At 36.5% G+C, this 9,711-nt stretch overlaps 1 non-coding gene across 1 annotated transcript; it reads left to right on the top strand.

Moving 5' to 3' along the window:
- The first annotated feature begins 1,026 nt into the window (after positions 1–1,026).
- LOC127109276 (small nucleolar RNA R71) lies at positions 1,027–1,133 on the top strand. The gene has a single exon (XR_007796603.1). It is a non-coding gene; the product is annotated as a small nucleolar RNA R71 (small nucleolar RNA).
- Positions 1,134–9,711: the final 8,578 nt, after the last annotated feature.

The raw sequence follows: 9,711 nt of genomic DNA, 5'->3' as shown, positions 1-9,711 counted from the left end.
GACTTTGGTTTGTTTAAGTCTTTGCGGATATGGGATTGGTGGTTTGTACGGGGGTGGTGGTTTGTAAATTTTATCCTTGGCTTCACCTTCTTGGTTGGTTTGTTTCTCGGGTTCTTCCGGTTCCTCTTCTTGGTTGGTAGGCATATTTTCTTTAGAAGATTTGGACTCGCTCATTGCTGGGTTCTGAGGCCCTTCGTAAGCGGTCATACTTAGTAACGAGATAGCGTTAGCTTGCCCTCGAGGGTTTGGTTGAGGTTGTCCAGGAAATTGGCCTCCAGGTGTAGTTTGTGGGGCTTGGTTTTGTGCTACCTGTGAGATCTGGTTTTCAAGCATCTTGTTGTGAGTGATTATCTAATCAACCTTGGTTCCTATTTGTCGTATAAGCTCATTTACGTGAATGTTCTGGTTTAGGAATTCTTTATTTTGCTGAGTCTGGCCTGATATAAAGCTTTCCATGATCTTCTCAAGGTTAGACTTCTGGGGCACAACTTGCATAGGTTGATTTGATTTTTGGGCTTGATAACCTTGCGGTCTCTGAGGTGCATGATTTTGGATAGGGTTCTGGTTTTTATAGGAGAAATTTGGATGATTCTTCCATCCAGGGTTGTAAGTGTTTGAAAATGGGTTACCTTGGGCGTAATTTACTTGTCGGTATTTAGTTCGTTCAAAAGGTTACACTCCGCCGATTCGTGTCCTTTAGATCCACAGAGTTCGCACTCTGTATGGACTACTGCTATGGTGTTGGTGTTTGTAGACATATGTTCGATCCTAAGGGCTAAAGCGTCCATTTTCTCCTGCATCATGTCTAGAGAGCTCACCTCATGTTTTCCATCTTGGGTCTCTTTTTTCTCTATTGATGCTCGTTCAGTTCCCCATTGATAATGGTTTTGGGCCATATCCTCAATTAGGTCACAAGCTTCTGGATAAGGTTTGTTCATCAGCGTGCCGCCTGCGGCAGTGTTGATGCTCATCTTAGTGTTATAATGGAGTCCATTGTAGAAGGTATGAACGATCAGCTATTGTTCTAGGCCATGGTGTGGGCAGACTCTTAATAGCTCTTTATATCTCTCCCGAGCTTCGAAAAGTGTTTCTCCTTGGTTTTGAGCAAATCTAGTTATTTGGTTTCGAAGAACAGCAGTCTTGCTAGGGGGGAAATATCTAGCAAGGAATACTCTCCTAAGGTCTTCCCAGGTAGTTATTGAATTAGCTGGAAGTGAATCTAGCCATGAACATGCTCTATCCCTGAGGGAGAAAGGGAATAATCTTAAACGGATCGCATCGGGTGAAGCGCCGTTAGATTTAAAGGTGTCGGCTAGTTGGATAAACACTTTTAAATGTTGATTCGGGTTCTCAGTAGCGAGACCCACGTATTGGTTTTGTTGCACTAATTGCAACAAAGACGGTTTTAGTTCGAAATTGTTAGCAGGTATAAGGGGGTTTACTATACTCGAACTAGGTTCCTCATCAGAGGGTTGGGCGAATTCCTTAAGAGGTCCCCTATCGCGATTCTCGGCCATAGCTTTCTTAATTCAGATGAGTAAGAGGCGTGTACGAGTATAACATTCGGGTTCCGCTAAAGGATTTACTAAATTTCCGGTATTACGGGTTCTTCGCATTTACCGGCTAATAATGCCTTAGTCTGTACGGTGTAACAACAGGGTACGAAATTTGACGAAGTTGGTCCTCGGCAACGGCGCCAAAAACTTGATCGCGTGTTATTCGCAAGTGCACGAATTACGTCAAAGTAATATAAAAGAATATTAATCCCACAGAGACCAATCGTCAATCTATCGATTACTATCGTTACGGTGTTTATCTAAGGCGGTATAAAAGAGATATTGGATTTGCAAAATAACGGTAAATAATAAATGCAGGTAAAGACAGGTTGAATGTAATTCACGTCAGTTAAGTGATGTTTCGATTGTCTAAATAGAATTACTTATGAGGAAATATTTTCTACTCTTGAAAAGAATCCATTTAACAGGAACTGTCACTTTCGCGTATTCAGAACCGAGTTTACCCTTAAATTAAGGCCTTTTATTGTCACTTATAAAAGGTGCGTAGAACGCTAAAGTAGTAAACCTATTTTTAAGAAATGAGACTCGTAAACTTAGTTGAAAAGTGATTTTGATTTGGAAAGTTTACCCAAGGAGTTTCCTGATTTTAAACCTATCAACGCGTCCGAAAACAGTTTCAAAATTAGTTTTTCCTTAAAGTGGTAAAGATTCCTAGTTACTAAGCCAGGGTGCTTTTGCACTCCTCGAATAATTAAAACTAACCAAGTTTGTTTTAGAAAACTTAAGTTAAAAATCAAAACAGCCTTTAAAGTATTTCTACAGATTTCAATATGTGAAACATTACTTTAACCGCGATCCTTACATTCTAACCTTTAAAAGATTTAGCCAAACATGGTAACACAAATGAACACAACGGTGTTAATCATGATGAAAAGTTTGTTTTAGAATGTGAGGCATAGAGAGCGAGTAAAATGCGTAAAATAAATAAAGTAAAGCGAGTGCGGAAAGTAAATAAAGTAAAGCGAGTGCGGGAAATATATAAAGTAAAGCGAGTGCGGAAAATAAATAAAATAAAAGCGATGCGGGAAATAAATAAAATAAAAGTGATGCGGTAAATAAATAAAATAAAAGCGATGCGGGAAATAAATAAAATAAAAGCGATGCGGGAAATAATTAAAATAAAAGCGATAAATAAGAACCTGCTCCAAACGGAGACTTCGATTCTGGTATAAAAATAAACCTCCGACTCCTGAAGCTAAAGACGACAGCAGCTCGAAGTGACCCAATTCAATCTCACAAAGGTGCGATAACCCCCCGATGTGACGAATTATCACTATTACAAATGATAAATATATGCTTAGTGTTGTAAAAATAAGTTGGATGATTAGAAAACGAAATGGAATGAGCCATTTATAGAGATTTTCAGGAGTTTTTAAAGACCATGGTGCCCTCCAACTTCTCCTTAGTGGGACTTAGTGGGAACGTGATTTATAAAGGTGGCACCCGCCATCCCTTCATGGTGCCCGCCATGTGTGTAAATGGGGTGGATCATGGGAACATGGCGGTTACCTCCTAGTTGAGGGCTGATGACTCATGGATTCCCCTATAGCGGCCGCCATGTGCAACGCCATGTGTGAAATTTCGCCGAAAAACCCTAATTTTAGGTCTTTTTGCTTCGTTTCTTCCAAAAGAGTTCGAAAGTGCTAAATATCTGAAAACAAGAGAAAAGAGAGCATAATACAAACAAAATGATGATAAAGTCCTAATAAACATGTGAAATCCGAGTCAAAAACATGGTGTAATTCGGTGTGATCACAACCCACATATCTCTTTTATACCGCCTTAGATAAATATCATAACGATAATAATCGATAGATTGACGATTTTCTCTCTGTGGGATCGATATTCTTTTATATTACTTTGACGCGATTTGTGCACTTGAGAATTCACACGATCAGTTAGCATGAGAAGGATTTCTCAGCTAAATAAGCTTAAATTAGTCAGAGGTCTACCCAAACTAAAGTTCGCTTCAGATGCTCTTTGTGAAGCATGTCAGAAAGGCAAGTTTTCTAAAATATATTTCATAGCTAAAACTGTTGTTTCTACCTCTAGACCATTAGAACTTCTACACATTGATTTGTTTGGACCTGTGAAAATTGCTTTTATCAATGGAAAGAAGTATGGATTAGTCATTGTTGATGACTATAGTCGTTGGACATGGGTAAAGTTCTTGAAACACAAGGATGAGTCTCACTATGTATTCTCTACCTTCTGCTCACTAGTGCCAACAGAAATGAATTGCAAAATAGTCAAAGTCAGAAGTGATCATGGTGGCGAATTTGAAAATAAACTTTTTGAAAATATTTTTGATTCAAATGATATTTCCCATGATTTCTCTTGTCCTAGAACTCCACAGAAAAATGGAGTTGTAGAAAGGAAGAATATGACTTTACAAGAAATAGCCTGCACCATGATCTAAGAAACTAATATGGCTAAGCATTTCTGGGTATAAGCGGTTACACACAACGTGTTATATTCAGAACATGATTTCTATTCGACCTATTCTATGTAAGCTCCTTATGAACTGTCGAAGAACAGAAAGCCCAACATTTCTTACATTCATCCTTTTGGATGTGAATGCTTTATGTTAAACACTAAAGAGAATCTTGGCAAGTTTGACTCTAAGGCACATAAGTATTTACTGTTAGGATATTCTGAAAGCTCTAAAGGCTACATAATCTTTAATACAGAAACAGGAATTATTGAGGAATCAATTCATGTTAGATTCAATGATAAGCTTGACCCTAAAAAGTCAAAGCTAGTTGACAAATTTGCAGATCTACAAATTAATCTTTCAGAATCCAAAGATATTGTCTCTGGAGAAAAAGACTCAGAAGGCAAAGCCAAAGAATCTGAAGAAATGACTCAACTAGAAGAAATCTTTGATCCAACTCATTATAAGAAGAGTAGATCAAGTGAAGAAAAATTGCGATCCAAAATGCAGTAGAAATTAAAAATTCCCCTTTAGTTATCCTTACGAATGGGTATGATCAGTGATATAAATTGTTACCTCTTGTGGCGATTGAAACCTTTGATGTAGATCTAAGGAGTGATCACGAGCGTTGAATGGTGACAACGCCTCTACTCAGTCCACACGAATGGATTCCTTCAGTCTCAGTGCTAGCTGCTACGAATGAAGGCTTTGAGAGAGAGAGAGGGAGAGAAACAAAAATTTCATCTAATGAAATGCTTCTGCATAAGGGTTCTATTTATAGAACCACTTGTGTGGACTGCAAGCTAAAAATACGACATAAGTGTATGTGTCTCATATCTTATGATATACCAAAAATCACTTAAGCACGTGTTACCTTACCATATTTCGTATTCTACTTAAGTTCACCGTACCTTACGATGTTCTATAATTCATTTAAGTGCACCGTACCTTATGGTGTTCCTTAATTACTCTATCTCTCATCAATTTGTTCTTTTGTTTGTGACCCTGTAGGTTTTCGCGACATTGGTAATTATATTAAATCACATATTTAACATAATAAACAGTGAGAGGTATCTAGCAACACATCACTGCTACCCAAGACACGAAAATGCACGTGATAATGGGTTATATTTACCAATTGGAAGTATATACAAAATGGTCAAAGTTGACTTAAAGATTCAATTCAAAATAAGTATTACGAAAAACAAGTTTGAAAATCAAAAGCATAAGGCTTAGGTTTCTAATGTTTGAAAACGAGTGTTAAGTGTTTGCACAAAAGTTTTGGCTTGGGTTAGAGTGGAGAGAAGAAGAAGAAGGGCTAAAGTCCTAAGCATGCAAGAGGTGAGGGATAAAGAAACAAAACCACAATGGAGTTCCTCTCTTGAGATCATATTGATGACTCAAGTAGCTCCCATCCTTTGGAATAAGCAATCACACAAAGCATAAATTCAAGCAATCATCAATCAAAGTGGATTCTTGGAAAGACTCCTCAATGCATCTTGGATATCTCTCTCTTAGAAGCTCATGGTAATGGTTCCCCAAATAAGTTCAAGTTAGAACTCCTAGCACAAGAAAACACACATCAAAAGGTTCTATAATACAATCAAAGAATGGACAAGAGTGAGTTTAGAATATGGTCCTTTCAATGTTCATATTCAAGCTTAAGCATTCTAAAGGCTCAATGCCTAGTTGCTCTTTGACTTTTTATAGCACTCTAAAGGCCCAATGCCTAGTTGCTCTTTGACTCCAAGTTTGCATAGGGAAAGTCTTAAAGTCTAAGTCCATTTTGTCCATTTTGCATTTGGTCCATAACAATCAAAACAAAACACAAGCACAATAGTATATACACAATTATGTGCTCAAGTGAGCAAAAGGCAAATGGCATTAACATAAACATGTGCTCAAGTGAGCAAAGGGAAAAAGCAAATGGATAATATGTGCAAGAATAGTAAATTGCATAAAAGTAAAGTGCAATAAGTAAGTGTTAATTGTTAATGGTTAGTGTTAGTAGTTAGTGTGCCATAAGGCAAATTTAGCGCTATGTTAAGCAATCGTAATTGGACTTATGTAGAAGTCACAACTATCTGAGGCCGCTCAATAATAATGTAAGCAACAACACAAGTTAGAAGTCTTGATTAGTGAACCAAGTTCCAACAATTTGCCATGCCAAAAAAAAGAGAATTGATCTTGTATTGGTTTAAGCCTTTTGCATGATTTAGAAAACAACCTATCCTTAATGCAAAGCCATTCACTTGATCAATTGATCAAGATGAATTAGATTTGAATCAAGGAAGATTATGTCTCCCTAATCAATGCTAACTTATCAACCTTCAACTCATTGATCAAAGAGAAAGAAGAAGAAGAAGAAAGAGATGAAGAATGGATAAGGAAAATGGAAAGATAAAAAATGCATAAGATGAAATAACATGTACCAATCCATATGTATTGACCAAATGACACTGAAAGTCAAAGTCAAACAAATAAGAAATCAGAAATGGGATGAAGATTGGAGATCAAACAACAAGCAAAATATTTTTGGCATTTTTTAAATATTAAAATAAACTTGAATTAAAAATAAAAGAAAGGTCAAACTTCAAAATCACTTCAAATCAACCTTGAGAGGTCCACGTGATTTATCCCAAGTTCAACAAGGTCAAGCTAAGTTTGAAAAAAAAATTCAGCATATTTAAAAGTCAGAAACTATTTTTAATCAATTAAAAATGAATAAAAATAACCTAATTGAACTAAAATCTCAAATAAATCTCAAATCAATTAAAAAATTGATGAGAATATTTTTCATAGATCCATCATCATTCAAATCGGTTAGGAAAATATTTTTGTATTTTTTGAATATCAAAAACTATTTAAAATGAATTAAAAATAACCAGAAAAGAGAAAATTCACAAAAAATATCAAATGATAAAATAAAAAATATTAAAAATCAGAATTAGAAACTAGAAATTATTTAGAAAAGAATGCAATTGGTCCCATATTTTTTGGATTTAAAATGAAGAAGATATGGATTTTTGAAAATAATGGAAATAAAAGAAATAAAATCAGAAAAATAGAAAATAAGAAAAAACAAGGAGCGTTGGATTGGATCTCATTAACTGACGTGGCCAATCCTGAGGTTCAGAAGCGCGCGCTCATGGTAAGTCCAAGTCAATGAGAAACGTCCAACATTAAAATAAGTCATAACAATGGAAGTCCACGATTAGATCTGGAAAATGAATCCAACGATCCAGATTCAAACTGGCAATGGGACGGCCACCAGAGCCACCTTCTTCTCCGGTGAGCTTGTGTTTTCTGGCCAAAATTGCAGGCAACCAAAACTTAACCAAAATACACGAATTATACACCATTGAAAAGCTGGGATGATGTACATCATCCCTGTATCACTCAATTCCACTCTAGATCTCTATATTGAGAGAAATCAGAGATGGGAATTCTGTGATGTTCATGAGAACTTGATGGATTTCAAAAATTAACTGCACAGTAATGAGGCCTCCATTGAGAGGACTTCAGCCAACACAAAATCCAAGCAAATAGGTCAATAGATGATGAGTTTCGAAGAAAAAACCAGTTGAAGAACAACCTTGGATTCTGGAGATTTGAGCTTGATTCCTTGCTTCCTTTATCAAAATAGAAGATCAATGAGCTGAAGGATGAAGGTTTAGAAGCTTTAGATCCAAAGATTCAACCAGATGTAGTTGAATTTTAGATCTGAAAAATTTGAAGAAAAGTGAAATAGCTTCTTTGGTGAGAGGTTGGGTTTTGATTTCTGCAGCAATTCAGGTTGATTCCAGGATGAATTTTGAATGGAATAAAGCTTCTATTTATAGAGGAAATGGCAAGGACAGGGTGATTCAATCCGTGTGCATGAATTTGGACATTCATTGCATGGGCTTGCATGATCATGCACAAGGCCCAAAACCAAAGCCAAATGCAATCTGAAATCATACCAAAGTGAAATGGACGTGTAATCTGAATACTAATTGCTTGTGCATGGAATTTTGAGGTGTTATGCATAATTGAACCAAAAGCTTCTCCTATTTGAAAATACCATTTTCCAAATCCAAACATGATCATGTGAGTAATGGCTGGAAAGGTTTTAATGTAAGGAACAATTGTTATGTTGGGCAAAAATCCATTTGAAGTGTGGAAATTGGTGAAATTTGAGTTTAAAGTGAAAGGTGCAAAACATGTAAAGGCAAAGTTTCTAAATTTGGCCAATGTTCAAGCCCTTCTGTTTTGATGATGTAAGCCTCAAATGAAAACACCTCCAACACAAAAGTTGTAGATCATTTCAAGACAATAAAAATGGACTTAAATTTTACATCATTTGGATTTTTGGTGAAAGAGTTATGGGCACTTGAAGTTGGACTTTTTTGCCTTTTAATGCATTTGGCCCAAAAAGACCTATAATGTCTTGCATTATAAAATGTATTTCCTTTTAGATTTTGAAATTTTGTCCAACATAACATTTGAAGTAGACATCTTAAGATTTCCAATGCATTTGATCCCATCTCAAAATCATAAAAAATGAATGAGTTATGTCCTTGGGAAGTTGACCCAAAATTAGGGTTTCAGTCAAAATGACCTATAATGTATTGGAATGGGAGATGACCTTCCAAGCTTCAAATAAATTTTTAATGAACATGAAAGTTGTTCATATTGTCCTTAAGAACATTTTTTCTTTTGGAATCATCTCCATTTGACCAACACATAAATAGTTAGGTCTCAGTACATTTCAAAATAGTCAGATGAATTGACTGATAAACTGCTCAAATCCACAACTCATATCTTGATGAATTGATGATTGAGGACACTCAAATAAGTTCAAATATGCATGAAATGATGAATTAAAGAACTTCCCTTGATTGTATTTGACCATGGGCTGAGGTTGCTTCATGAGTAAGGCATTGTGGTGCACAGATGAATTAGGGTTCCTTTGGGGGACAAACCTCAAACCCTTTGACTTGCTTTGATCAAAATGATGAATTGAGATACTAGAGAGGCATATTTGATGGAGGAGAGCTTTGGGAACCATTAACATTCTTGCTTTAATCTCCTCTTGACCTTATCATTGCACCAAAGATCTCCTAGATGCTTTGGACCTTGTGATTGCTCAAGCTACAAACAAAAGATGTTAGCGACATATTTTTGTGCTTTTGGTTAATAAACAAAATGAGAAAAGAAATAATATATAATTCAAGCATGCTTGGTGATCTCAAACCACTCACAAGAGGTCTCACCCAAAGGCAAAGGGAACTAAGATGCTAATGATCCTTGAGGCAATGCAAATGCAATGTTATGATGCCATGAGGGATCTTAGGGACAAAGTTGGGGTCTTACAGATGCCCCTATTTAAGGTCATTCTAGCCGGAGAAGTGAAGGTTAAAATCTTCGTTTCGACGAGGTAGAATGGGCTTAAATAATAACAAAGAGACGAATTTTGGTCCCTAAGAGACCTTATGATGCAGATGTATGCATGCAAATGGTAAAACTCTGTGGGGATATGTGTCCACAAAGGTAATGATCAGGAGGAAACTGACAATCCCTATGAATAAATCATTCTATGGGACAGAGACTCCATCGGGGAGTAAAGGGATGAAAACGCGTGAGCAGGTCACGCCTTGAAACTTGCTGAGAGACACGGAGAGAATCCATGAAATAAATCAATGGAAGGACTCGAGCTGG

Source organism: Lathyrus oleraceus, chromosome 7, assembly GCF_024323335.1.
Source record: "Lathyrus oleraceus cultivar Zhongwan6 chromosome 7, CAAS_Psat_ZW6_1.0, whole genome shotgun sequence".
Classification (NCBI taxonomy): domain Eukaryota; kingdom Viridiplantae; phylum Streptophyta; class Magnoliopsida; order Fabales; family Fabaceae; genus Lathyrus; species Lathyrus oleraceus.
This window is presented reverse-complemented; position numbering and strand designations above follow the sequence as displayed.